Source organism: Dendrobates tinctorius, unplaced genomic scaffold, assembly GCF_039654945.1.
Source record: "Dendrobates tinctorius isolate UK_male_01 unplaced genomic scaffold, ASM3965494v1 ptg000135l, whole genome shotgun sequence".
NCBI classification, from domain to species: Eukaryota; Metazoa; Chordata; class Amphibia; order Anura; family Dendrobatidae; genus Dendrobates; species Dendrobates tinctorius.
The window spans coordinates 8,998,306-9,017,251 of record NW_027361803.1 but is presented as its reverse complement, the minus strand read 5'-3'; the positions used below and the strand labels follow the sequence as shown (position 1 = coordinate 9,017,251).

General features: G+C 43.4%; 1 protein-coding gene across 3 annotated transcripts in view; it reads right to left on the bottom strand.

The window, feature by feature from the left end:
• Window positions 1-4,217: 4,217 nt before the first annotated feature.
• LOC141048426 (class I histocompatibility antigen, F10 alpha chain-like) overlaps window positions 4,218-18,946 on the bottom strand; it is a 281,467-nt gene continuing 266,738 nt past the window's right edge. For all 3 annotated transcript variants that reach the window (XM_073543985.1, XM_073543982.1, XM_073543983.1), the window contains one exon: window positions 4,218-6,391. The gene's annotated coding sequence lies outside the window, so the exon portion shown is untranslated. The remainder of the gene's footprint in view (window positions 6,392-18,946) is intronic.

Genomic DNA, 18,946 nt, shown 5'->3' with positions numbered 1-18,946 from the left:
GGCGTGAAAATAAAAAAATCATTTTTTTCCACAAACATGATCATTTAGTCCCCAATTTTTTATTTTCCTAAGGGTAACAGGAGACATTGGACCCCAAAATTGTTTTGCAATTTGTCCTGAGTAGGCTGATACCCTACATGTGGGGGTAAAACACTGTTTGGGCGCATGGCAGAGCTTGGAAGGGAAGGAGCACCATTTGACTTTTTCAACGCAGAATTGGCTGGAATTGAGATCCGATGCCATGTTGCATTTGGAGAGCACCTGATGTGCCCAAACAGTGGAAACCCCCCAATTCTAACTCCAACCCTAACCCCAACACACCCCTAACCCTAATCTCAGCCCTAACCCTAGCCCTAACCCTAATGGGAAAATGGAAATAAATACATTTTCTTTTAATTTTATTATTTTTCCCTAACTAAGGGGGTGATAACGGGAGGTTTGATTTACTATTTATGGCGGTTTTTATGTTTGGCAGCTGTCGCACGCTAAAAGACGCTTTTTATTGTAAAAATAGTTTTTACATCACCACATATTGAGAGCTATAATTTTTCCGTATTTTGACCCACCGAGTCATGTGAGGTCTTATTTTTTGTGGGACGAGTTGACGTTTTTATTGGTATCATTTTCGGGCACGTGACATTTTTTGATCGGTTTTTATTCCGATTTTTGGGACGCAGAATGAACAAAAACCAGCGTTTCATGAATTTCTTTTGGGGGGTGCGTTTACACCGTTCCGCGTGCGGTAAAATTGATAAAGCGCTTTTATTCTTCGGGTCAGTACGGTTACAGCGATACCTCATTTAGGTCTTTTTTTATGTTTTGTCGGTTTTATGCAATGAAAACTATTTTATATAAAAAATGATTATTTTTGCATCGCTTTATTCTGCGAGCTATAACTTTTTAATTTTTTCGCTGATGACGCTGTATGGCGGCTCGTTTTTTGCGGGACAAGATGACGTTTTCAGCGGTACCATGGATATTTATATGAATCTTTTTGATCGCGCGTTATTGCACTTTTTGTTCGGCGGTATGATAATAAATCATTATTTTTTGCTTCGTTTTTTTATTTTTTAAGGGGTTCGCTAAAGGGGTTAAATAATGGGACAGTTTTATAGGGCAGGTCGTTACTGACGCGGCGATACCAAATATGTGTACTTCTATTGTTTTTTTTCTTTTTTTATTTCCAAAAAATGAATTTATTGGGGAATATATTTTTTTTTTCTAATTTATTTAGCGATTTTTTTTTTTTTTAAATTATTTTTACACTTTTTTTTTTTTAACTTTATTACGTTGTCCCAGAGGGGACATCACTGTCCTGTGACAGATCGCTGATCCATCACATCACAGATCACTGTGACAGATCAGCGATCTGTCACAGGCATAGACGCAGACTTCCTCATGCCTGCGCTTTGCAGGCACTGAGGAAGTCAGCTCCCTACAGGCCCCTGAAGGTCCCCGTCGCCATCTTGAATCCGGGGGCCTGTAGGGATCAAGCCCCCCGCAGCAGCGCTGCACATTGCGCTGCTGTGGGGGGCTCAGGGAAGCACGGAGGAAGCCCCCTCCCTGCCGATGCTTCCCTTTAACCCCCGGTACACTGCGATCGTGTTTGATCGCGGTGTGCAAGGGGTTAACGTGTCGGGGGCGGTCCGTGACCGCCCCTGACACATTGTGCCGGGTGTCAGCTGTGATAGCTGACACCCGGTCGCGATCAGCGGGGCTCACCACGTGGGCGCCGCTGATCGCTGTGACGTACTATCCCGTCCCTGGGAATTAAGTCCCAGGGCACATGGACGGGATAGTACGTCACATGGGATTAAGGGGTTAAAGAACCTATGATCTGTGACATTTATAGGGGTTGTCCAATGCTTGATAACCTCTTAACTTCTAGTCTGCCCCTACATAAAATTAAGAACACATAATTTCCTCCCGTACCGGCACCTCTCCTGTGTTGTCTGAGCTGTGATTGCTTCTTGACATAATGTCACATGGCCGCTGCAGTCGATCAGCGACTAGTGATTGGCTGCAGCAGTCACTTGCCAATACAATGCCACATGGCTGCTGAGAAACACAGCGCTGACATCATAGGCAGTAAGTATGCATTATTTTTGTGGAGAACAATAATATTTAGAAAGCGGTTGTACATTACTGGACATCCCCTGTTAGTGGTTAGAGGGATGTAGTGCAGGATATTATGAGTGATCGAGGGGATTTACAGGTTCTTCTCACAAAATCAGAATATCCTCAAAAGTTAATTTATTTCAGTTCTTTAATACAAAAAGTGATTATTATATAGAGTCATTACAGAGTGATCTGGGATATCATGATTAAGGGTGCTTAGTCACTAGAAACGCGTCGATATCGCATTTTATTCACTGTTCACACTGATGTTTTTATCCTCTACTGAGCACATTTTTCAGTGAATAAAGACAAGCTTTTTTCACTATTTCTTTGAGCTGGATCCTCCTTTCTTCTGGTTGCTTCACGCCCTGACACAGCGTTTCCGTGCTTCAAATTTCTCAAGATGTCTACTACAGTGAGCTGGACTTGGTTTAATTCCACTGTGTTTTATCAAGACCAAAGTCAGCGCATCCGCTACCAGGAAATGTTAGAGCACTTCATGCTTCCCTCTGCCGACAAGCTTTTTGGAGATGGAAATGTCATTCTCCAGCAGGACTTGGCCCCTGTCCACACTGCCAAAAGCACCAATACCTGGTGTACACACAACAGTATCACTGTGCTTGATTGGCAGCAAACTCGTCTGACCTTAACTACATAGAGAATCTATGGAGTATTGTAAAGAGGAAGATGAGACACCAGACCCAACAATGCAGACGAGCTGAAGGTGGCTATCAAAGCAATCTGGGCTTCCATAACCCCTCAGCAGTGCCACAGGCTGATCGCCTCCATGCCACACCGCATTGATGCAGTAATTTATGCCAAAGGAGCCCCGACCAAGTATTGACTGCATTTACTGATCATACATTTCAGTAGGCCAACATTTCAGATTTTAAAATCATTTTTCAAGCTGGTGTTATAAAGTATTCTAATTTACTGAGATAATGACTTTTGGGTTTTCATTGGCTGTAAGCCATAATCATCAACACTAACAGAAATAAACACGTGAAATAGATCACTCTGTGTGTAATTACTCTATAGAATATATGAGAATCACTTTTTGTATTGAAGAACTGAAATAAATTAACGTTTTGATGATATTCTAATTTTGTGAGAAAAATGTCCGATTATTGAACCTACATGGTGAACACAGTGAAAAAAAAATATACCAGACGAACCATTTTTATTTTACTTGCTTCCCCAAAACATGGAATAAATATTTAGGGCTCATACTCACTTGCGAGAGACTCGCTCCATTTTTGTGCGAGTCTCTCGCATGAAAACCCGGCACTGCCGCCAGTACTGGGACTGTAGCTTGCGGCTTCATAGAAATACATGTAGCCGACCGCTCCGGTCCGAGTCCCGGCAGCCGTGCCAGGTTTTCATGGAAAATGGAGTGAGTCTCTCGCAAGGGAGTATGAGCCCTAAAAGATAAAACACATGTACCTCAAATTGGGTTTCAATTTTTTATATTTCATATATTAAATAAAAACTAAGCTTAAGTCACCCCACACCCATTTCCAAAATAAATATTGATAAAAAAATAAAAATATGCATACTTATAATGTATATGTAAAAGTGTGATTTATCGTTATAAAATCAATTACTCCACACGTTACACTCTGTACAGGAAAAAATGGAAACTTAGAATTGCCGCTTGTTTGTTCTCTACATTTTTCCCAAAAATGTACAGTAGTGATTAGAACATAACAGTAATGGGGGCAGAAAATGACGATTTATTAAAAACAATAAAATCTGGGGAAAACCCGTCATTATCGCCACAATCAGACAGATCTGCAGAACAAGTTCCCGGCTCCTCTTTATCCCACACTAAGCGAAGGAAAAATGAAATCCAAAACTACAACTCCCGTAAAAGTCCTGATACGACCGGACAGAAGAATAATGTTATGTAAAAAGTAACGCGACTGCCCGGAAGGTGTTATATTTCTGGAGATAAACTCCCCAGTAAGTTTCTTGTCCCCAGTAGAATGAATTGCACTTTTCTAATATTCCGGAGTTTGCAGCTTTTTGTAATTATAATAACATGGGAAACATTGTATTATATTCCACAATAAAAGTAACGGAAAAAGACGACTGTGACATCGATGTAAATGTCCTTTATTTATAGATCAGTGATCAGGAAATACTGTAAGATCCATTTATATCAGCTCCACACAATACAGGCGATCACATTTTAATTATTATAATTATTCCAATTTTTATACAAAAAAAACAAACCAAGTCCTGGAGCAGAAAATCCGGGGATTATGTTTCCTTCTGATTTCTGTTATTCTGGATGATATTTCGTGGTGTTATATAATGTCTCGGGGCTGATTGCCTCACATTCATCAGGAGCCCGGTCATTAGCATAAAATTAGCATATTCTGATCCACAAACATTTTTCTTAATAGATCCTTGTTACTATCGCTCTTTCTACTTCTGGCAAATGATCAGCTGCTCTTAAAGGGAACCTGTCAGGACGATTTTACTGCTGAGTCTCGTGGTCCGGCTGTATAGATCCCAGTACAACAATAAAGATGGCGCCTGTCTGGTAGTGATCCGATGTGTCAGCGCCGAGAAACCCAGCTCTGAAGCCACATGCAGATTAGTCTGGACGATCATTGGGTCCATGTCAGCGCAGTCACAGCGCTCGTCCACGCTGATCTGCAGGAGGCGTCAGAGCTGGATCTCTCGGTGTTTGTGCATCGGGTCACTACAATACAGGGGTCATTATTATTGCTGCACTAGTGATATACAGTCGCACCACTAGTATCTGTATTAACCTCATCCCTATACATTCTCCTTATAATAACCCGGCCCCGATCCTCCTCTTCCCGCTGGGATTACATGCAGCAGATGGCGTTATTACCCTGCAGTGTAAGGGGAAGTTCACACTAGATGTTTTGTTTTCTGCAGCAAAACCTGATCTCTTGGTAGAAAAAAGCTGCAGAAAAAAAGCATGTTTTCCTTGGTTTTCCTTGCTTTTTTGTTTGTTTTTTTTCTGCGGTTTTGGCATCCTAGATATGTCTCTTGTGCATGCTGATAAATAAAGTTTAGTGTTGAAACAAAAAGAGTCCTATTCTATAAAATCAGGTTTTGGCAAAAAGCAGCAAAATCTGATACCTGCGTTTTTGGTGCGTTTTTTCAACACCCATTCATTTCAATCGGTGAAAAACGCTGAATGCAGTGACATGCTCCATTGTGCAAAAAACCATGATAAACACAAAATCCTGATGACAAAAAAACCAAGGTGTCTGCACGAGATTTTCTGAAATCTCAGACTTTGCTGGTACTGAAAAACGCAGCCGAAAATTTGCATTAAGACAACGCTGCAAAAACGCCCAGTGTGAACTTAGCCTAAATGTGAGCTGAGCGATCAGAGCCCATTCACACGTCCGTATGAAACCGGTACCGGAAACACAGGCCCGGTGTCACCAGTGTGTTGGATCAGTGTGCCGCCTGTGTGTTTCCGGTATGGATAAAGAATGACAAAGCTTCTCCTATACTCTGCAGTGTTACACACGGACCGTACACTGACGCCATCTGTGCGCTGTACACGTCTTACACAGACCCATAGACTTGTATTGGGTTTTGGTATCCGGCTGCTGGAAAACACGGACATGTGAAGATCACCATAGGTTATAATGGGGACGTGTGGGGTCCGTGACAAAAATGGGGTCACACGTACTGGAAACACGGACATGTGAAGGAGGCCTTACATGGGACCTCTGCATTTCCCTGTGTAACATGTAAGAACGGATAATGACCCCTCCGGTATAATACAACATTTGCTCTGTGCCCCGATGTCTCCTGTACTGATATCTAATCATATCAACAGAAAAATATCAATAAAATCCGAACAAAACTGAAGCCACAATAAAAAGAAACCCAAATCCTCACAGAAAATGTTATAACGAATGTAATAAGCATGAAATAAAGCGACATAATGTTATATGCAGCGATCCCGCCCCCAGTATAATGCGCCATAAATGAGAATAACTGTGTAAGAGACACAAATACGTAAAGACTTCACCCAAAAGCTTCCGAGAAAACGTGACCACCATCACCAGGACCCAGCCGGAGGCCTCACAATTCTTCTGCTTTGTGCTTGTTTTTTACGAGCGGTCATTTTATTCTGGGATTAGACTTAATAATAATCAGATTATTGCATACGGCCGGTTCCTAAACAATCACACACAATGAAGTAATGACAGATAAAAGGTGAGATTCTTCATAGTCCACAAGGATGGAGGCAGAAGACGTCTCTCGTCCGGCTCTGTAATGACAAAAAGTACAAACCGTTCCCATTAGAGGCCATTACACCGGTCTAATAATGTCCTAAATGCTCCATCACCTTCTATAATGGGGGAAAGTACCAGTAATATATGTATATGTCACTACATGAGCTTTACTACGCCAGAAAGTGAGAGGAGACACATTGTGTAAAGGACACGACGCCTCTGGGTGACGACTGTACAGTTATATATAGAGATAATTATGTGACTGTAGATTTATCACTTATCTGCCGCTGATCCCGAGTCACGTCATAGCCATAAGCTGGATGTCACAGGGAATCGTCCACAAGCCCCGACAGATAACTGCGAGAGCGTAGCCGAACTCCTCTATTACAGTGATAAATGTGGTCTTTAGGACATCCTGACAGCAGCACATACAGTCTTGCTTGAAAGTTTGTGAGCACGTCAGAATTCTCCATATTTCTGTATAAATTTTGCATGAAACTACATCAGATTTTATTAGTAGATGAAGAGAATCCAAACAAATGAGTCAAAAATCTTAGATTTTGTAATTTTATTATTGAGGAAAATGATCAAAAGTATGTGAACATTTACTCTCAATATCTGGAGTGACGCCGTGTGCAGCAATAACTCTCTACAGAACACCTTCACCTTTGTTATATTGGTGGTTTTCTCCCATGAACCGTTCACTTCAGCTCCTTCCACTATAGGACTAAGGTCAGGACTGTGACTTGTTCACTCAAACTTTATTCTTCTTTGACCATTCTTCTGTAGAACGACTTATGTGCTTTGGTTCATTGTCTTGGAGGATGACAGACGTTCCCTTGAGATTCAGTTCATGGACAGGTGTTGTGACATTTTCCTCTGAATACTATAGTTTCATCAGTGAAGGCCGCCATCCTGGCCCAGATGCAGCAAAACTGGACCAAACCCTGACACCACTGTGTTTCACAGATTGTATGAGGTTTTTATGCTGTAATGCAGTGTATTTCTTTCTCCAAACCAATGTGTCTCATTTAAACCAAAAAGCTCTATTTTAGTTTCATCCATTGACAAAACATCATTCCCTTTAGCCTTCTTGCTTTTCCAGTTGAGCTTTAGCAAACTGTAGACCGACAGCAATGTTCATTTCAAGGAAAAATAATTTGAAGTCATGCCATGTGCACCGCACACCATTGTTGTCCAGTGTTTTCCTGATGGTGGACTCATGAACATTGACTAATGTGAGAGAAGCCTTTGGTTTCTTAGAGTTTACCTTGGGTTCCTTTGTCACTTCGTGGACTATTATACACCTTGCTATTAGTAATCACTGTTACGTGTTACAGAACCACTCAGCACCCAGAATATGTTGTGCAGTTATATGTATGTATAATAGGTTCTATGTGAGATGCATGTCCCTAATGCATTAGCCCACAGGCTGCTCCCCTGGGCAGAGGGGACACGATATTCTCCTTTTGTTCGCCCTCCCCCCACCTTTGTAATTCCCACAGTAAACATCGGCAGGCTCCGGCCACCTGCGGCTTTTGTAATGCATGTCTGGCCTGATGCTTGTCTATTGGCCGGCCCTCTGTATCTGTGTGATATATTCTGTGTCCTGTGAGTAAAGTGTTGTCAGACTGGAAATACGTGGAGAAGCAGTGATCTTTTATATGCGCCCATGTAACCAAGGAATTCCAGCCAGCGTCATTCATTCAGACTCCAGCCAACGCAGAGCGGACCTCCGAAAATACGGGGTGGTACTGAAAGAGGTACCCGAGATAGGAAGACCCCGTTACAATCACTTTGATCAACCACTCCTGGGAAGGGTGATTTCCTTCCATCTGTACAATATGTCTGACTGTGACTTGTTGAAGTCCAAACTAATTAGATATGTTTTGTAATCTTTTCTAACCTGATGAGCATCAACAACTCTTCATCTGAAGTAATCAGAAATCTCCTTTGTTTGTGCCATGATACACTACTACAAACATGATGTGATGACCAGACTTCGATAGATCGCCGAAACAGCACATCCACTTACACCTGATTGACATCCCATTTATTGAAAGCATCAGACTAATTTCATCTTGCTAATTTTAAAGGTTCACATACGTTTGATACACTTAGACAGGTGATATTGGTTCATTTTTCCTCGTTTAAAAAAAAAAATCAAAGTCTAATATTTTTGACTCATTTGTTTGGTTTTGTTCTATGCATCTACTTTTAGGACTTGAGTCAAATTTATGCAGAAAAATGGAAAATTACGAAGGGTTCCCAAACTATGAAGCAGCACTGTACATAGGAGATTATCCCGTTATTTGCTAGGACAGGTTACACAAAGGAGTAAATTAAACAATCCAACCCTATAAAAGGCCATGTGGTGGTGTGAGGAAGAACGCCTGATGCTCTGATTTCTTCTCTTAGGTCACCTCTTCTGTGGTGAAGGTATCTGAGGATTCATAAGCCGGGTGAGAGGAGGACTAGGGAGGTTTGGCTGTAAGATGAATGCGCGGTCCGGCAGAAAAGGAAACCGCTCCCAACGGGGAAACTATATGCAGCGCGAGCTGAGTGGCGAGCGTACTGCCCAGCAAAGGCGGGACAGGCATATCTTCAGTAGAGTATTGGCAGCAGGGGTGAGGGAAGGTATTTTCCTGACCACATCTCTGACCTGTGATTCTGTCATTTTCCCTCCCTCTTTGGCACTGACCCAAGTGCTGACCATTTTCCCCTTAGCTCACTGCACCAGCCAGCGACTATTTTGTAGATACAACCCACGGGCTTTTACAGCAGCCTCATATCACTCAACAGCAAAGATAAATCTATCAGACAGCATCTATGGATACGGCAAGGACTCCTGTACTTTCCAGTAGAGTTACAGACTGTATCAGACCTTATCCACCGTCTTCCAGACCTCAGTAAATAAACCTCATTATCTCTGCTGCAAAGGTGTCCATGAGTTTTGTGAGTCTTGAGTGTTGCGATCGCCGTTATTAACGGTATAACAGCGATCGCAAAAAAAAGTAAGTAAGATTTTCCATTTAATTTCTCTCTCTTCTGACGTGATTGCACATCAGAGGAAATAGGATCCCCCGATTCCCCCCGTACCTCTGGTGTCCCTGCAACCCCCCGAGAAGTCCCCCGGGCCGCTGGCGTCTTCTTTCAGGAGAAAATGGCGGGTGCAGTGCGCCCGCCGAGATCTGACGGCCAGCACCCGGCAACAAAACAGGCAATTTTTCCTATTGGTTCATTTTGATCACTGTGATAGACCCTATCACAGTGATCAAAATAGAAAAAAAAAAATCAAATCCCTCTTTATCACCCCCTTACTTAGGTAAAAATAATAAAATGAAAAAAAAATTATTTACAGTTCAATCAAGTACTAGAAATGAACATTTTATTTATGATTAATCTGTCCAATTACTTTTGGTCCCTTTAAAAACAGGGTGGCACATGTTAAGGAGCTGAAACTCCTAAACCCTTGATCCAATTTTAATGTGGATATCCTCAAATGAAAGCTGAAAGTCTGAACTTCAACTGCATCTGAATTGTTTTGTTTAAAATTCATTGTGGTAATGTCTAGAACCAAAATTAGAAAAATGTCTCTGTCCAAATATATATGGACCTAACTATATTTCCATTTTTCCATTATGGTTAAGGTTGGGCTAAAGGGTTAACAAACTTCTTGAATGTGGTTTTGAGCATCTTGAGGGGTGCAGTTTTTAGAATGGTGTCACTTTTGGATATTTTCTGTTATATTGACCCCCAAACTCACTTCAAATGTGAGGTGGTCCCTAAAAAAAAAAATGGTTTTGTATATTTTGTCGCAAAAAATAAAAATTGCAGGTCAACTTTTAACCCTTATAACTTTCTAACAAAAAAATTGTTTCCGAAATTGTGCTGATGTAAAGTTGACATGTGGGAAATGTTATTTATTAACTATTTTGTGTGACACCACTCTCTGATTTAAAGGGAATCTGTCTCCCCTTTTTTGAGATATCATATAATGATATCATTCAATTGTGTGTCACATAAGGATTCTCTTAGTACTTTTGCTTCCCCCGACCCCGCACCTTTCATGCATAAATACCTTTTTTATATCGGTTCAGATGTATGTAAACTGCCACGGTCCGGTCCGATGGGCGGGGCTTATTCACCTGCTCCCCCCTCCCTGTCTTGCTCTACACAAGAAGAAATGCGTAGAGCAATACAGGGAGGGGGGGAGCAGGTGAATAAGCCCCGCCCATCGGACCGGACCGTGGCAGTTTACATACATCTGAACCGATATAAAAAAGGTATTTATGCATGAAAGGTGTGGGGTCAGGGGAAGCAAAAGTACTAAGAGAATCCTTATGTGACACACAATTGAATGATATCATTATATGATATCTCAAAAAAGGGGTGACAGATTCCCTTTAACCCCTTAAGCCCCAAGGGTGGTTTGCACGATCTAGACCGGGCCAATTTTTACAATTCTGACCACTGTCCCTTTATGAGGTAATAACTCTGAAACGCTTCAATGGATCCCGGTGATTCTGACATTGTTTTCTCGTGACATATTGTACTTCATGTTAGTGGTAAAATTTCATTCATATAACTTGCGTTTATTTGTGAAAAAAATGGAAATTTGGCGAAAATTTTGAAAATTTTGCAATTTTCCAACTTTTAATTTTTATGCCCTTAAATCACAGAGATACGGCACACAAAAAACTTGATATCTAACATTTCCCACATTTTTACTTTACATCAGCACAATTTTGGAACCAAAATTTTTTTTTGTTAGGAAGTTATAAGGGTTAAAAATTGACCAGCGATTTCTCATTTTTGCAACACCATTTTATTTTTATGGACCACATCACATTTGAAGCCACTTTGAGGGGTCTATATGATAGAAAATACCCAAAAGTGACACCATTCTAAAAACTGCACCCCTTAAGATGCTCAAAACCACATTCAAGAAGTTTATTAACCCTTTAGGTGCGTCACAGGAATTTTTTGAATATTTAAAAAAAAAAAAAAGAACATTTAACTTTTTTTTACAAAAAAAATAATTCAGGTTCAATTTTTTTTATTTTACCAAGGGTAACAGGAAAAATTAAACTGCAAAAGTTAGTGTGCAATTTGTCCTGAGTACGCTGATACCTAATATATGTGGGGGGGAACCACTGTTTCGGCGCATGGCAGACCTCAGAAGGGAAGGAGCGCCGTTTGACTTTTTCAATGCAAAATTGGCTGGAATTCAGATCGGATGCCATGTCGCGTTTGGAGAGCCCCTGATGTACCTAAACAATGGAAACCCCCCAAAAGTGACCCCATTTTGGAAACTAGACCCCTCCCAAGGAACTTATCTAGATAGCTGGTGAGAACTTTGAACCCACAAGGGCTTCACAGAAGCTTATAACGTACAGCGGTACAATTAAAAAATCATATTTTTTCCACAAAAATGATCTTTTCACCCCCAATTTTTATTTATCCAAGGGTAACAGTACCCTAAAAGTTATTGTGCAATTTGTCCTGAGTACGCTGATACCCCATATGTGGGTGTAAATGACTATTTGGGCGCATAGCAGAGCTCGGAAGGGAAGCAGCGCCATTTGACGTTTTTGGCTGGAATTGAGATCGGACACCATGTTGCGTTTGGAAAGCCCCTGATGTACCAAAACAGTAGAAACCCCCAACAAATGACATCATTTTGGAAACTAGACCCCCCAAGGAACTTATCTAGATGTGTGGTGAGCACTTTGAACCCCCCCAGTGCTTCACAGAAGTTTATAACGCCCGGGCGTGAAAATCGTATTTTTTCCCACAAACATGATCTTTTAGTCCCCAGTTTTTTTTTATTTTCCCAAGGGTAACAGGAGAAATTGGACCCCAAAAGCTGTGGTCCAATTTGTCCTGAGTACGCTGACACCCCATATGTGGGAGAAAACTACTGTATGGGCACACGTCGGGGCTCGGAAGGGAAGTAGTGACGTTTTGGAATGCAGACTTTATTGGAATGGTCTGCAGGTGTCATGTTGCCTTTGGAGAGCACCTAATGTACCTAAATAGTTGAAACCCCCCACAAATGACCCCTTTTTGGAAACTAGACCCCACACGGAACTTATCTAGATGTGTGGTGAGCACTTTGAACCCCCAAGTACTTCACAGAAGTTTATAACGCCTGGGCGTGAAAATAAAAAAATCATTTTTTTCCACAAAAATTATATTTTTGCCCCAAAAGGGTAACAGGAGAAATTGGACCACAAAAAGTTGTTTTGCAATTTGTTGTGAGTATGCTGATACCCTATATGTGGGGGTAAAACACTGTTTGGGCGCATGGCAAAGCTTGGAAGTGAAGGAGCACCATTTGACTTTTTCAACGCAGAATTGGCTGGAATTGAGATCCGACGTCATGTTGCATTTGGAGAGCCCCTGATGTGCCCAAACAGTGGAAACCCCCCAATTCTAACTCCAACCCGAACCCCAACACACCCCTAACCCTAATCTCAGCCCTAACCCTAGCCCTAACCCTAATGGGAAAATGGAAATAAACACATTTTCTATTAGTTTTATTATTTTTCCCTAACTAAGGGGGTGATAACGGGGGGTTTGATTTACTATTTATGGCGGTTTTTATGTTTGGCAGCTGTCGCACGCTAAAAGACGCTTTTTATTGTAAAAATAGTTTTTGCATCACCACATATTGAGAGCTATAATTTTTCCGTATTTTGACCCACCGAGTCATGTGAGGTCTTATTCTTTGCAGGACGAGTTGACATTTTTATTGGTACCATTTTCGGGCACGTGAAATTTTTTGATCGCTTTTTATTCCGATTTTTGGGACGCAGAATGAACAAAAACCAACGTTTCATGAATTTCTTTTGGGGGGTGCGTTTACACCGTTCCGCGTGCGGTAAAATTGATAAAGTGCTTTTATTTATCGGGTCAGTACGGTTACAGCGATACCTCATTTAGGTCTTTTTTTATGTTTTGTCGGTTTTATGCAATGAAAACAATTTTATATAAAAAATAATTAATTTTGCATCGCATTATTCTGCGAGCTATAACTTTTTTATTTTTTTGCGGATGACGCTGTATGGTGGCTCGTTTTTTGCGAGACAAGCTGACGTTTTCAGCGGTACCATGGATATTTATATGCGTCTTTTTGATCGCGCGTTATTGCACTTTTTGTTCGGTGGTATGACAATAAAAATAAAAAACAAAGCAAAAAATAATGATTTATTTTTTAAGGGGTTCGCTAAAGGGGTTAACTAATGGGACAGTTTTATAGGGTGGGTCGTTACGGACGCGGCGATACCAAATATGTGTACTTTTGTTTTTGTTTTTTGTTTTTTTCAAAAAATGAATTTATTGGGGAATATTTTTTTTTTTTTTTTACTAATTTATTTAGCGATTTTTTTTTAAATATTTTTACTTATTTTTTTTTTTTTTTTGTAACTTTATTACATTGTCCCAGGTGGGACATCACTGTCCTGTGACAGATCGCTGATCTGTCACATCACAGATCACTGTGACAGATCAGCGATCTGTCACAGGCATAGACGCAGACTTCCTCATGCCTGCGCTTTGCAGGCAGTGAAGATGCCAGCTCCCTACAGGCCCCCGAAGGTCCCCGTCGCCATCTTGGATCCGGGGGCCTGTAGGGAAACAGCCCCCCCGCAGCAGCGCTGCACATTGCGCTGCCGTGGGGGGCTCAGGGAAGCACGGAGGGAGCCCCCTCCCTGTCGATGCTTCCCTTTAACCCCCAGTACACCGCGATCGTGTTTGATCACGGTGTACAAGGGGTTAACGTGTCGGGGTCGGTCCGTGACCACCCCTGACACATTGTGCCGGGTGTCAGCTGTGATAATTAGCTGACACCCGGCCGCGATCAGCGGCGCTCACCGCGTGAGCGCCGCTGATCGCTATGACGTACTATCCCGTCCCTAGGAATTAAGTCCCAGGGCACATGGACGGGATAGTACGTCATATGGGATTAAGGGGTTAAGGGTACAAAAATTAATATTTCCAAATTTTTGCCAAATTTCAGTTTTTTTTTAAATAAATAAACACAAGTTATATTGAAGAAATTTTACAACTAACATGAAGTACAATATGTCACGGAAAAACAGTCTCAGAATCAGTGAGATCTGTTGAAGTGTTCCAGAGCTATAAACTCTGTGACTTAGCGATCACTAGCGGGTTGGGGGTCTACTTGCTTGGAGGACTCAATTTTTCTTAAAAGTTTACCTGGGTGTATTGCTCCATATCCCCAGCAGCACAAACACAGAGGAAGTCAGCCTTTAGGTCCGGCAAAACAAAATAGCAATGTCCATAAACAGGGCTTTGTTCCCTCAGACCTGTGGGCATACAGGCTGTGCCATATCCAGCACGCAGGCTCTATAGCGTAAACACAGTCTTTTCCTGACCCCGGACAGCACAACATGGATCCCTGTCCGTTACCTGTTGGTGTCAGCCACACAGGTTCCCGGATGCCTCTTATCTTCAGAGGTATCCCACAATGTATCTCACTGACCCCGGTCAGTATCACTCACGGTTTCAGACTGTCCACTCCGGAGGTGTCTCACAGGCCTCATTCCTCTGGCTCAGCCTAGCCAGCACTGCAACACGTGCTCAAACACACAGGCTCCATTAGGTAGCCTTAACCACACCCACAGGTGAGGTATGGATTATATACACAACCACATACAGGCTTCATCTTGGGTATTCAGACACACACCCCTTGGGTGGGTATGTAGGTGACTGGACCCACCCATCTCTCCAAGTCACCTGGAAGCCTCCCAGTGTATAGCAAAAACCCTCAGCAGTAGATCTTCTGAGCAAAACACGCCCAGGATTCCATCACAGAGCCACCCACCTCTGCGATACATACCACCTATCAATCACATGACCAGTCGCCATGCCACATATCCCCCCCCCCACTGCCTATAGCCGTGGGGCGTAGCACTTTCTATTACTCGACCAGAGATCATCCTCAGTTGTCTCTGCCAGTCAAATCGTCTATCAAAGTCGGGCCCTTTTGTAGGCGTCCGTAATCTGACTCTGTCTCGTTCTTTGATAGAGATCCCTGTTATGAATGGGTCACCAAGGAGAAAAAAGCAAAATAAGCTAAGTCACAGAAAACCATAGAGGTTGGTATCTATGCAGATTGCAGATCCCTGATCCTATCACACAAATAGCAGCAGCCGAGGAGCGTACCTACGATGATCCTAGATGCCTCGTCACGGCTGGAGGACTAAAATAAGCCTAAAGCAAGAAAAGGGGAAAACTAACTGCCCCAGAGCAGACCCCAAAGGAAAGACAGCTCCCACACATGTATTGATGGTGAAACAAGATGAAAGCACAAACACAGGCAGGAAAATAGGCTGAGCAAACGATGGGGCCCAAACTAACCAGAAAGGAAAGGGAAAGACACTGTCTGCAACCTGCAAAAAACCCTACAAAAATAATGTCCAACACTTCTGATAGCAAAATTAACCCTGAAGTCACTAGACTTCTCCCACTATATCAGCACTCTGAAATATTCTGAGACAGAGCAAAAAGAGGCCAAACTAGTAAGGGACAAAAAGCAAATTGGCAAATACAGATAAATAAGAGTGGAAATTCAGCACAGCCCCCAGCCGGGGCTGGCTGACCACACAAAAAACTGAATAGACCAACAAAATCAAGTGTGAACATTAGCAGAAAAACTTAGCTTTAAATGACTGGAACAGAGCTGAAAACCAAGAGCTGACAGGCCAGAAGGAATCACCAGCAACTGAATAGGGCATCGGCTGTCTTAAATCCAATCTGAGATTCCTGAGGTCCAATCGTCATCCTCATTCTCAGGTGGCAGATCTCCGCCGATCAAATCAGCCTCACTACCTCCTGTTACCACCAGAGGGAGTCTGGAAGGAGAACTCACAACTGGTGAACCAGAGAATGAACTCACAACAGTACCCCCCCTGAGGAGGGGTCACCGAACCCTCATCCACGCCACCAGGCCGATCAGGATGGGCCCGGTGGAAAGCACGAACCAATCTATTGGCATGAATATCATAGGCAGAGACCCAAGAATTATCCTCCTGACCATAACCCTTCCATTTGACCAAATACTGGAGTCTCCGTCTAACCAAACGAGAATCCAATATTTTCTCTGCCTCATATTCCACATTGCCTTCAACCAACACAGGGTCAGGAGGTGCTGCCATAGGAATCACTGGCTCAACAAACCTCTTCAACGGAGATTTGTGAAATACGTTATGGATCTTGAGAATTTCCAAAATCTTATAAGGACCAATAAATCTTGGCTTAAATTTGGGAGATGCAACCTTCATAGCAATATTCTTAGACGACAACCAAACCATTTCACCCACTTTAAACCGGGGACCAATGGTCCTATGCTGGTTGGAAAATCGCTGGGCCTTTTCCTGAGAGAGTGACAACTTATCCACCACTTGGTCACATATCTGCTGCATTCTCTTAACCACCGTGTCCACACCTGGGCAGGACGAAGATTCCACTTGCCCTGAAGAGAATCGAGGATGAAACCCAAAATTACAGAAAAAGATGGATTTTTGGTTCTTACCGTAAAATCTCTTTCTTGGAGCCTTCATTGGGGGACACAGATTACCATGGGTGTATGCTGCTGCTGCTAGGAGGCTGACACTATGCAAAACAAGAAAATTAGCTCCTCCCCGGCAGTATACACCCACCGACAGGCACCAAGCACCTCAGTTGGTGAAAAAGCAGTAGGAGAAGCAACGAGAAAACTCTAAACATATGTACCAACCCAACAAGGGACTCTAAGACCCAACACGGTACAACTTAAACAGGGAGGGTGCTGTGTCCCCCAATGAAGGCTCCAAGAAAGATTTTACGGTAAGAACCAAAAATCCATCTTTCTTTATCGCCTTATTGGGGGACACAGATTACCATGGGACGTTCCAAAGCAGTCCCAAGGGTGGGAACAGCAATAAGGAACGAAAATAACGGAAAGACTTAGGTCGGCCGGTGAGCCACCGCCGCCTGCAGAACCTTCCTACCAACAACAGCATCAGACGAGGCCTGGGTATGAACCCTGTAGAACCTCGTGAAAGTGTGCAAAGATGACCAGGTTGCGGCCTTGCAAATTTGCATGGCCGAGGCCTGGTGACGAGCAGCCCACGAAGCCGCCACAGCCCGGGTGGAATGAGCTCTTACTCCCGGAGGGGGTCGCTTTTCCTGAAGACGATACGCCTCCAGAATGGTAGAACGAATCCAGCGAGCGATCGTGGATTTGGAAGCCGGAAGGCCCTTCTGGCGACCTTCAGAGATGATCAGCAAGGAATCGGACCGACGAAAGGAAGAAATCCTGGCGAGATAGACACGCAGGGCTCTAACTACGTCCAGTTTGTGGAGAGACTTCTCAAGAGGATGAGATGGAGCCGGACAAAAAGAAGGAAGGACGATATCCTCATTGATATGAAAAGCGGAAACCACCTTTGGAAGAAAAGAAGGAACGGGCCTGAGAACGGCTTTGTCCTGATGGAGAATCAGGTAAGGGGAACGACAAGACAAGGCCGCCAATTCAGAAACTCTTCTGATGGATGAAATGGCGATCAAAAAGGTGACCTTCCAAGAGAGAAGGGACAAAGGGATGTCCTGGAGAGGCTCGAACGGCGCCTTCTGGAGAGCGCCAAGAACGAGGTTGAGATCCCACGGGTCTATTGGCGAATGATGAGGAGGAGCCACGTGGGAAACCCCTTGCAGAAAGGTTTGTGGTAGAGAAGCTAGCTCTCTTTGGAAGAGGATAGAGAGAGCGGAAACCTGGCCCTTGAGCGTACTGAGGGACAGACCCGCGTCTAACCCAGACTGAAGAAACCCAAGGATAGATGGGATAGAAAAGGACATTGGGAAGACTCTTATCATCGCACCAACGGAAAAAAGCCTTCCAGTACCTATAGTAAATGCGGGAAGAGGCTGGTTTCCTGGCTCTGATCATAGTTTGAATAACCTGACTGGACAGACCTGATTCCTTCAGAATTGCGGTCTCAACGGCCATGCCGTCAAACTCAGAGACTGAGAATTCTCGTGGTAAAGGGGGCCTTGCGAGAGAAGGTCTGGACGGTCTGGAAGCCTCCAGGGGACGTCCGCGAGCATGTTGACCAGTTCCGCGTACCAAGGCCGTCTTGGCCAATCTGGAGCGACTAGAATCACTGGTACGCCTTCCGATTTTATCTTTTTGACCACTCAAGGGATCAAGGCCAGAGGCGGGAACAGATAAGGAAGTTGAAACTGGGACCACGGAGTCACCAGTGCGTCGCATGCGACGGCTAGAGGGTCCCTGGACCTGGCTACGAACTGCGGCACCTTGTGGTTCATCCGAGATGCCATGAGATCGACATCCGGGGTGCCCCAACGGTCGCATATCTGAGAGAAGACTGCGGGGTGCAGGGACCATTCGCCGGACGCTAGGCCCTGGCGACTCAGAAAGTCGGCTGCTCAATTTTCCACCCCTGGAATATGGACGGCGGAGATTGTCGGAACATAACGTTCTGCCCAGCGGAATATCTTGGCCACTTCTGACAATTACTTGCTTGCTGCGCGTGCCCCCCTGATGGTTTATGTACGCCACG